The sequence below is a fragment of the Amblyomma americanum genome, chromosome 1, assembly GCF_052857255.1.
Source record: "Amblyomma americanum isolate KBUSLIRL-KWMA chromosome 1, ASM5285725v1, whole genome shotgun sequence".
Taxonomy (NCBI): domain Eukaryota; kingdom Metazoa; phylum Arthropoda; class Arachnida; order Ixodida; family Ixodidae; genus Amblyomma; species Amblyomma americanum.
This window is the reverse complement of record NC_135497.1, coordinates 190294898-190305897: the sequence shown is the minus strand read 5'-3', so window position 1 is coordinate 190305897 and position 11000 is coordinate 190294898.

The following is an 11000-nucleotide window of genomic DNA, read 5'->3' as shown; positions in this document are numbered from 1 at the left end:
GCTAAATCGGCAGGGTGAGCGGCATGTGATGTATGCGGCACTACACATCTATGCTGGTCGTGCACGCGTGCCACTTTGTAATCGCACTACTTCCCCGAACCACGTCCCTTGCTCCTTGAGGTGAGCTGGGCCGCTTCACATGCTGCACTCTGCCCAACGCTACGGCCGCTCATTGTATCCCATATCACCGCTGCGTTGGGAAACCATCATACCGCCCCGACCTCCAGCCTCAACCCACATATTTAATACCGCAACCGGTACAGTGAACGCTTGATACTATTTTCTTTCTCTCTCGCAATTAAAATTTTGGGTCTGATTGGGAAAACTACAGCATTTCAGAAGAAAAAATGCGCCGTATATAGCGCCGATAACAAAGCAAAGCGAGCATATAGGAAATAATATGTTATGGCATAGATTACGTAGCAGTCACCTGAGCTGTTAAAAAGTCTGAGAGGAACCACGAAGATATATTTACTGAGGTTAAGAAAAGCGCACGAGGGATTTATATTCTATGACTCGTCACCGCACTAAAATAATTTTTAAACTAGCTTTATTAACGCTGTCCGATTAACAACGGTATGTCGATTAGGAAAACTTGCAAAATGTTGGCTCTTCTGTGCCGTAACATTAGGATGTTCTCGCAAGATGCTAGGGATTTACTGTTTAAAAATTACATTAGGTCTCTGATAGAATATTCTTCCACAGCATGATACCCGCTGACAAATGTTGATAAACAAACTAGAAAGGGATCAAAAACTTGGAGGCCGATTGTGTTTGGAAATTATAATAAACAAAGTATTATGTCTAGTGTGAAAAAAGAATTAGAATGGGATTCTCCTGAATTGAGAAAATAATAAGGCTTAATTTTTTTATTATATCTATTACAATAGAACTGCTATTCCAAGAGAAAGTACACTTATCACCCACACCACAGATCCGACCGGGTTGATCATGATCATAAAGTGCGGGAATTCAGAGATAGAAACGATTTCTCCAAACCGTCAGTTTTCCCCCTCACTGCTCGAGAATGAAATGTCTTCAATTTCTGTTAATATTACTGACAATGTAGTGTTTTCATCCCCAGTGTAAATGCCCCTTCCCCCCTCCCTTTCGGTAAACTACTGAATGAATATTTCGGCGATCAGAAATGGTAATCCTCCTCTCCCTCCTCACCTCATACACGCCGACCTTCCAGAAAAAAATAAAGAAAACATGTTGGGACGGCGCCCAGCACCGCTGCTTCTCGCCCATGTCACTTGGGCTCACACATATGAGAAGGCTCGCCCAGATCTCCCGCTACGTCAGACGCGGAGGGGCGGCTAAGAACGCGCGATGAGACGTCGCCGTAATCGGTTGAGAGCAGCACTTTTTAAATACTATTTGTAAATTATGGAGTCCATCCAGAGGTTGTAAATTTGACTCGAATACTCAAAAATACCATCTCTGCCGATCTGTAGCATTAGAATGCGATCGTCAAAAGCATTTCGGCAGCCCTTTATGCTAAAAAGAAAAACATTCACGTGTCCAGTCCACAGCAAACTCAGTTTATGTTTCGGAAACAACTTCGAATTTTTTACCGTAAAAAAAAAGGCTCGCGTAATTAATGCATTTCTTATCACTTCCCGGCGACTGATACTCTCTTTTACGAGAGACATGAGCTGTTTTCAGACCGATAGGCATTGTCGTGCACTCTTATCGCTGCCTCCATAGCAAACCAGATTGCACTTGATCTTGAAAAAAAAAATTCGCATAACACAAAGTGACTGTTTTGCTGCCAAGAAGGTCCTTCTCATAGAAGCTTGCTCCTCAAAACTGAAAAACAAGGGAAAATTGTATACTCAAGGAAGAAGCCCAGTTAGGGCCTGGAAGCCTAGAGCTCTTCAGCGCCAGACTGTCTTCCCCACCGCTTATGACCTTCGCATAAACACAGAAATAAACACACGTTCAAACAACAAGACCCGTGTCCTTATTCTCCGCTGCTCACATTACTGAGCGGCGACTCCTTGAGCGGGCCCCTTCTACGTGCCCAGCATCACCTGCCTTTCTGTTAAACCGTTGCTTGACGGAAACAAAGCGCACCTGCATCTAGTAAGTCCAGTTCTGCAATCAGTTCCGCCGTGAGCTTTCTATTTAAATGCTGGAGCTTCCTCGATTTCGCTACGACCTGAGAGACGATTAGGCGAAGATAAGGAAGCGTACGAACTATTAGTTATCTCTAGATTTCAAGTGAAGAAGGCGGGTCGCATCTTGGGTGCTCCCAGAAAAAGTCCGAGCGCGTTTTAATGGGAAACAGATAAGGAGCCGCATTCGTGTAAAGAGGAGAAAAAAGAACGCCTTACTGGGCTGTCCGAGAACTGTGCCTAGCTGGGAGCTGGGGCTCTTTTATCCAGGGGTAATATACAAAACGGCTGCGCGGCAAACGCTCCGCACTTGCGGGACGTGCGATGGCTAAGGGACACTTATTGAACTTATTCGAAAGCAATGTATGGGAGGAAATCTGTTCAATAGAACATTCTGCCTACACGCCAAAATTGTGCCCTATTCAAAAGAGAAAATTATGCTTTAAAGGCGGTGAAGTCCCAGAGATATATATATATATATATATATATATATATATATATATATATATATATATATATATATATATATATATATATATATATATATATATATATATATATATATAGCGAGAGAGAGAGCGAGAGAATGTCTAAAAACTAACTGCATATTCTACATGTTCTTTTCTTGAGAACATTGCCAAAGAGGTGGTAGCGCTGTTTCGATTAGGGACGTGGACTCAGCCTGTGTATGAGCGTTGTTCATTTAACAGTGCGCTCTTGCGGTCTTGCTGCTTACGGTAATAAATATCCAGTAATGAATATCCTTGGTTTCTTTTCCTGCAAGCACGTGAAGGAATGCAAAGATCATGAGTAAACGATCGAGCTGCGTGCCTCTGCTGACATTAAATATTAAATTTGGAGGCCAGAGCAAGGCAGCGTAAAAAACAAACAAAGAATGAATTGCGTCACGTCGCTCTCACCCGCTATCGAAGCGGTTTTTCTACATTCATCTTGAAATAATATAACTCCTTATGCATCTCTAAAAATATTCGCTGCCATGGCCTTTATTAGGCGTTATATGCCTTCAGACGTAGCATATGCTGTGTTCCTAAAATGAATGAATAAATAGAGCATAGTAGCTGAATTTTTGGGGGGTTCGGGTAGCATTATTCACGCTTGAATCTTCTGATGCGGTACAAAATACCCTGTCCCACTCCTGAACTATTTAGGGATAAGGGATCACCAAACGGAGACAAAAACTCTGCATTTCATTTCCTCTAACTGCGTGGCTTTGTATAGCTCCACTTTTCAGTTAAGTCAGTACGGTATTCGCAGGCATTCCTACACCCATCCATACAGACTGACATATCATACCCGGCCTTTAGCTTTTCGGGCTTGTGCTTGTTCTTATCTCATCGTTCTGTCCTTAAGCGTCTTTTTTCATTCCAAAGACAAATTGATACCGTTGCTATCGCTGAGGACAGACGCAATTGACATTACTATTTCGCTCTCATTCGCCAACTTCTAGGTCATAGGATCCCCAGAAATGAACAGCAAATTAGCATGAAGTTTCTCGTACCAATCTCAAATTACGACATGAAAATGAAGCAACTAATTTTTGTGTGTACGTGTGTGTGTGTGTGTGCGTGGGGGGGGGGGGGGGTTATCCGTAAAACTGTATAAACAACTGGAGGATAAAGACATAAAGGTTGCAGCAAACACGACAAGCGAAGCCAATCCCTCAACATCATTATTGAGGGGCAACACATACCCGAAGTCTCGACCGCAAGAATCTTGGAGGATGTGGATGCAGTCAGACCGCAAGGTGGACTACATCCTAAAGCGCCTAGTCGAAACCACCGACGAAGTCACTAGAGTGATCAACAGAGGAACAATTAAGAAGAAAGGACTGAGAGAAAGAGACACCCTTTGACTGGTTAGAGCTCTGGAGGTCAGCAAAGTCACATATAGTCTGCCCTACCACTACCCCACCTGGAGAGATATAAAATAAACTGATGTCCGATTAAGGAAGGCCTATAAGACAGCTCTTGGCCTAACCACACGCACATCCCCTCAGAAGTTACTCGAATTGATTGGGCATTCACCATACCTTTTCCGAACACCAGGAGTCGCTCCTTATAGCACAGATTGAGAGAAATGGAGGAAAACCACTGAAGGGGGGGGGGGGGGGGAGTTACTTGTACGTGAGGAATGTCTACACAAAGTGGAGAAAGCGAAGTAGAAACTGACATGCTGAAATCGCCACTGGGAACATACTAAATGCTTGAGCTGGAAATTGACAAAAAAAAAAATATCTGCGATATTTCTAGGGGAAGCTCTTTTTTGTTCGAGACCAGGATGGGAGTATTGCGGAAAATGACATATCGAGTCAGGTACCACGAGATAGACACGTTATGCGGTATATGTGGAGAGGAGAGGAAATGGCAGAACATTCGACACTTTTCTGCAAAGGGCTTCACCCTACAGGTGAAAGCAGCGGGGCTTATTTATTCAAAGTATTGGGGTCCTTAAGGACCGTAGAGAAAAAATAAATTTTAAGCGGGCAGAAATAACCAAGCGAACTCTATCTTATTGGTGGCTAAAATCAAGACAAGAGCGAAATTTCACAAGTCATGGCTAGGTGATCCGATTTAAAGAGTACAGCCTTGTCCATCCATCCAAACATTCCATCCATCCATCCATCCATCCATCCATCCATCCATCCATCCATCCATCCATCCATCCATCCATCCATCCATCCATCCATCCATCCATCCATCCATCCATCCATCCATCCATCCATCCATCCATCCATCCATCCATCCATCCACCCACCCATCCATCCATCCATCCATCCATCCATCCATCCATCCATCCATCCATCCATCCATCCATCCATCCATCCATCCATCCATCCATCCATCCATCCATCCATCCAAGGAGCGTCCACTCTTTCTCCACAACGGGAAGAGAACTGGTCAGGCTGGGGCATGCTGACATTATTAGAAAAATTAAGAAAACGGGCATAATAATAGATGATCTGCGTAAGACATTCTTGGTCAACATCATCATCATCATCATCATCAGCCTGGCTACACCCACTGCAGGGCAAAGGCCTCTCCCATTTAACATGCACCCCAAACTACACAAGGGACGCAGGGGGGAGGCAAGAGTCATGGCCCGGGAGAAACGCTTAATCGGAAGGGCAGAAATGAGTCCAGCTACCAAGGGATCAGAGCGGCAGTCACCTCGGTGGTGGAGATCACTAGCGTCACCGTCAGCTATCTATCTACGACAACCCAACGGAAGCGAAGGCAGCCACCATTGTGTTCGCGATGGTAGTCACGGACTCCCAGATGGCCTGCCGGAACTACTTTGGGGTAGGATCAGCAAGCCAACCCTCCAAATCCTATGGCAAGGCCTCACGACCGACATCGTTAGCACCAAGTTATATGGACACCAGGACACTCCGGTCTGACTGGGAACTGCGCGGCAGATACCGTAGTTCGAGGACACACAAACAGAGCTGCGGAGGACCCGCTAGAACCCAGACCAGTGGCTCTAACGTATAGCGATATCTTGGAACAACATCGAGGGTGTAAGATGGCCCTCCCCCTCCCCCTCGCAGTCAGGTCACAAAAGAAAAGGCAACCGCTTGGAGGCGGCTACAGACAAAAACTTACCCAAAATTACACATCCTCAGCAAAATTCACCCAACAGCCTATAGGGCCGCCTGTCCGCCATCCTGGTAGGTGGCCACGCTGTGTCACGCCTCGCGGGGCTGCCAATGCGACACAGCAGTCCCCAATATACATAACCCATCACAAGGGCAGCGGGAGGAGGCTCTGTCCAGTTCAAACCTGAAGCGACGCCTGGTGGAAGGGTAGAGTCTGGTAGAGTCACCGTAGGGGCTCTGGACTAGGGGCTGTAATTAAAAAAAAGAAACGCAGGAAATGCAGTTTCGACAAACGATGGTCAGTATGTCCCAGACAAGAAAGCAAATGATTCAACTAAAAGAACTCGGTATTATGGGGTACGTGAGTATGCTTGTGGCCGGGAAACTGCAAAACCTATACTTACCGGTATGGGAAGGGTAATGCTGTCAGCTAGGCATTAGTAACTAGACATCGTACTTAGGACTAAGCTGCTCGAGATGAGACACAATCGAGAAACGCATTAAACACAAGTGCTCTACTCTCTCTCACCTTAAGACTTTAGAACAGAGGTTAGGCCCTATATAATTCATGTTTTTGAGGCATATTTAAGACGCGTCTTCGCAGCAACTTTTGGGTATGACTTACTCAGGTCTTTTTTTTTTCAGTTTATGATTTTACGCTTCAATTTTGGGCTAGTGAGAACATGCGCTGAAGCACATTTTTATCAGCCGCAAGCTGTGTTGTCAGTACCTGTGTCAAGTTTAAGTTTCTTTCTCTTTGCTTGCCACTTTGCTTCAACTGATTCATTTGTGATGATCTTGCATCTCTCCAAGCGAAGTACTTTCGAAGGCGGTCCACACCGCGAAACCATAAAACCACGCAGCTCATCGATGTTCCCTACGACCCTACGTTTGTTGTTCCGGCTTTCCAACTGCGCCATGCAGCACTTGATGTGTCCCGTCTTTGCCGCGTTTTGATGCTGCGGATACTTGGGCTGGCTTTGAGGTTCTCTTGGCATTAGTGTCTGTGCTAACTCGAGATCACCTAACAAAATCTCCGTTTAGTTTTCCTTGTGCGTCTGCGTGCTTGCGCGCGCGCGCGTGTGTGTGTGTGTGTGTGTGTGTGTGTGTGTGTGTGTGTGTGTGTGTGTGTGTGTGTGTGTGTGTGTGTGTGTGTGTGTGTGTGTGTGTGTGTGTGTGTGTGTGTGTGTGTGTGTGTGTGTGTGTGTTTGTGTGTGTCGCATAATTCTGCAACAACAGCCCTTCGTTCACTCCCCCAATCATCGTCATCATCATCATCACCATCAGCCTGACTACACCCACTGCAGGGCATAGGTCTTTCCTATGTCGATCCTTTGCCCCCTCAGTGGGTGTCACCATTGCTATCATTAAATGTAACATCAACACTCAGAAACAAGCAAACATTTCGAACAGTTTGCACAAATCTGTTTTAGCTTCTTGCTTCACATAAGCAATGGCGTCCAAAATTTAAGGTACGTTTTTCCACCTCGTAATCTATGTTCCCACCCTTATACGGTTGTAGTAAGTAGCAATGCAAATTATAACAGAGGTTTCCTAAATGGGCGCCCGTTGTCATCAGGAACACTGCTGTTCGCTTATACGGTCCGGTCAAACTCGGCCGAATCGCGCTGGCTCGACAGCCCCTGCCACGCGATAAAATCTTCCAAGTGTGTCTCGAAGTAATCAGGGAACCGGAGTCACGTGCAGTGAATCAGGATACCTTTCATTATATCCGGCTTGTTTTCGCATGTGGTCACTTGAAACTTAAGAAGGTTTAAATAAGTGAAGAGGTTAAAAATCCCAAGACGAGCCTACCAAACCGGACGTACTATGGAAGCAACTGTATAACTCCCCCCCCTATCCCCCTCTGCATTTACGTGTGCTAATATTCGCTTGGAGATGTGCAATTCTACACTGCTCGCAAGTGCGCAGTCATAGGAACATGGCGGGATTGCCTACTGTTTTTAAGAGCAATAGACCAGTGGGAAGTCAAGAGTGTTGGAAATCACTCCTAAAACATGACTTATGGACTCAGGTCTATGAAAAATAACTTAAAAGCCAGCAGATGTTACTGTTGTGGATCTAACCCACTACCTACGGTACTGCGTCTGAAGCATTCTGCTGTTTTGGCTATGCCTGATTGTGTCTCGCCTTTAATTTACGTGCTTAAGACAAATGAATAGGCAGCGCGCACACTAGTATGCATTGCATATTACATGAAGATCCTATAAGATGGGCACTATTGCGGGCAACTTATTAAAAGTCCTTGGCTGGTGACAGGAAGTAAAACTCTGATAGTCTCATTGTTGGCGTCAAGGCTGCCCAATTTGCCGCAATGAGCAATGGTTGCGCTTTAAACTTAGTAAGGAATCACAATATTCGGTGGTTTGACTATTCAGAAACGCGCATCTCTCAATGACGCTTAAAATTTGCAGCGTGGTAAATAAAGCTGAATTTCAAATTCTTCCTTATCGCCTTTTAAACAGATGGCTCAACGACGTTTAAAATAATTTTTAAAACAGTAGTGTAATTATGGAAGCTCAATATAATAAAATTTTTGAAAGCAACAGAATCTAAGGTACTCAGAATTTAAGACTTTGGAGAACAGAGCTGGCAAGGATTCTTTTGCAGAGCCCTGGTTCCAGCAGAGTCTGCAACCAAAGTTTCGACAAGGCAGCTTGTCGTCGTGAGGGGACTTGCAGCCACAAATTGCGTTGTTGACACGTTGACGCTTGACTGTGACGTCACCACCCCAGCTCATCCCTAGTACTTGTTGACACGCATGACGATCTCTAAACTGAATCTTAAAGTACAATTTATTCAAGGAGATCAAATAATCATGGAAAGAAGAAAATTTCAAGCACGATTATCCAGCGGTCAGCAGTGAACCAATTTTCTTCCAGAGCGAAAGCTATTACAAAAAAGTGACAATAGAAAATGAAGCGAACAAAACATAAAACTTATGAAGATCGATTCTCTAATTTGAAACATAGTAATGTTTAGTGGAGGTTATCTGTAATTTGCGATTGAGTTTACGGCATCGTTTGCTGCGCAGAAAGGGATGGAATAACTTCTGCAAAGAGACCCATGTGCTTTGTCAACGCGAAGATAGGAAATGCTCTACGAGAACTGAATAGGCCTATACAAAGAGTTCCGTCGAAGGTGTGTCTGTGGCATTCGTATTCCTTGCTCAGAGGCAGACCAGTAGCGCGCTTGCCTCTAACGGGAGAGATGCGAATCAGGAATCACACTCATTCAGCTGACGCCAATTAATCAGTGCGTTCAGCTACCTCGCAACACCACATTCCCAAACATGAAAAAAATATGACGGGACGCCTTCATGAAGGACGACGCGAAACACAATCAAAGCATCACCGCAGACACACAACACGTATAGCGATATACACGGACATTACAGGGTGTAACATGGGGTTATACGTGTACGCACTATATTCGCCAGGACCGATAACATCGATCACCTACCCGGCTGGGTCATTCTCCAACCATCCCAACATAAGCGCGCTAGAAACTCACGCGTTAATACTTGGCACACAAGAAGCCACTCTACTCCATAAACACAAAATACCAGCATCAACATCTACAGAAACTGCAGCAAGCCCAGACCAAGTCTTCAACGCAGACTACTGGAACCTCACCTATACGACATTCTAATGGAATATCATAACCACAACCACAATGTTGCAATCACCTTGCGCTGGACACTTTGTCTTGCAGTGATCAAGGGAGATAAGTTGGTTCATGAACGGTCCCCCGAAATTAACACCCGGGCTCCCTCGATACCCTTGCCGAATGCAACGTCAACGGAAGACGCCATAACATATAAAGAGGAAATAGCCGAACACTGACCCAACATAAGAGGAAACCCCCACAAACTTCGCCCAAATGAATCCGTCACTCAACACGGAACATACATACGTCCTCCACAAATAACAGTCTCCTCACCCCGCTAATGCTCAGGGAACCTCAGACGGCCTGAGAAGGCTCACTGTCCCAACTGTCCGGAGATAAGGGCAGATAAAGAACACATTATATACACACGTAACGCTACCAATCCCTCCCCTTATTTGTATTGCTCAGCCCTTCCTTCCTGGAGTGTCTAGCTTCCCTCTGTCTCGGCAGATGACCAACTGGCCTTAGCGGAGCAAACTCTCCTTGACACTGGGGCTTTAGTACTGGCTCCGAGTAGAGCTTTTCCGCCTCCTCCTTCTCTTGGAACCGCTAGCGTGCTGGGCGATACAATGTCATGCCAGTCGCAGCGTTGGGCATGCGATCAATGATTGGTGGTTCGCATTTTTTCCTTTTTTTTCTGAAGATACAACCTTGTATGCTCTGGACTCTCTTTTTCTGTGCATAAACAGGCCAAAATTAATATTTAATTCTCGATGTCGCAAGAGATTGCATCCCCAAGCCACAGAATACAGGGATATGGGAAGTGATTATTAAAAAAAAAACGGTGGCATGGGCTAGAACGATTACCTCAGGGTCTCTTGAATATGTTCTGCGTGCTCCTCGCAGTGAACTGCTGAACAGATAAGATGTACATTGATTAAGGTAAAAGATTTCGGGCTCTCTGCCGTGCCTTTTTCTGAGACTACTTTCACGATCGTCACACACTGAGTGAAGCCCATCGGTTGAACTTAATGGCAGGAAGAAACGCATATTTGCAACAAGTGAGAATCGGTTTAAGAGTTGAACATTCTTATATTTTTCAATATATTTTATCGTGGTCACAGAATCCATGAAGTCGACCAACAATACGCCCTTTCGGTCCCAAAGCACAGTTGACGTGACTTCGATGGCAGACTGCGTGCTCTTGATTATTCGCGGCTTAGTCAAAGAGGAATGTCGCCACTCACGTGATTGTTGATTTGCATTAGGTGAGAAGTGGAATGCCCCGAGTTTGTCACCGGTGACAATGAAACCCAAAAAGTTTTCACTCTCTTCTGAATAGCGCGGAAGAAATTCGCGAGAAGAGTCAACGCTTTGCCGTTGGGGATCTGGTGCGAGCGTTCGCGGGGCCCGTCTTGCGCACACCTCCCGATATTCCGGTTTTTCAGTCAAAATCATATGGATGATACTTCCAAACTCCTCAGGAACCAAAATGCAGAGATGATCAGGAGTGATTCTCCGATCATGTCGCATCGCCTCATTTCTTCAAGCTTAACCAGTGTCTCGTCGGTAATCGAAGGTCGGCCCCTTCTTTCTTCGTTGTGAATTTCACTGCGACCAGCTGCAAACTCCTT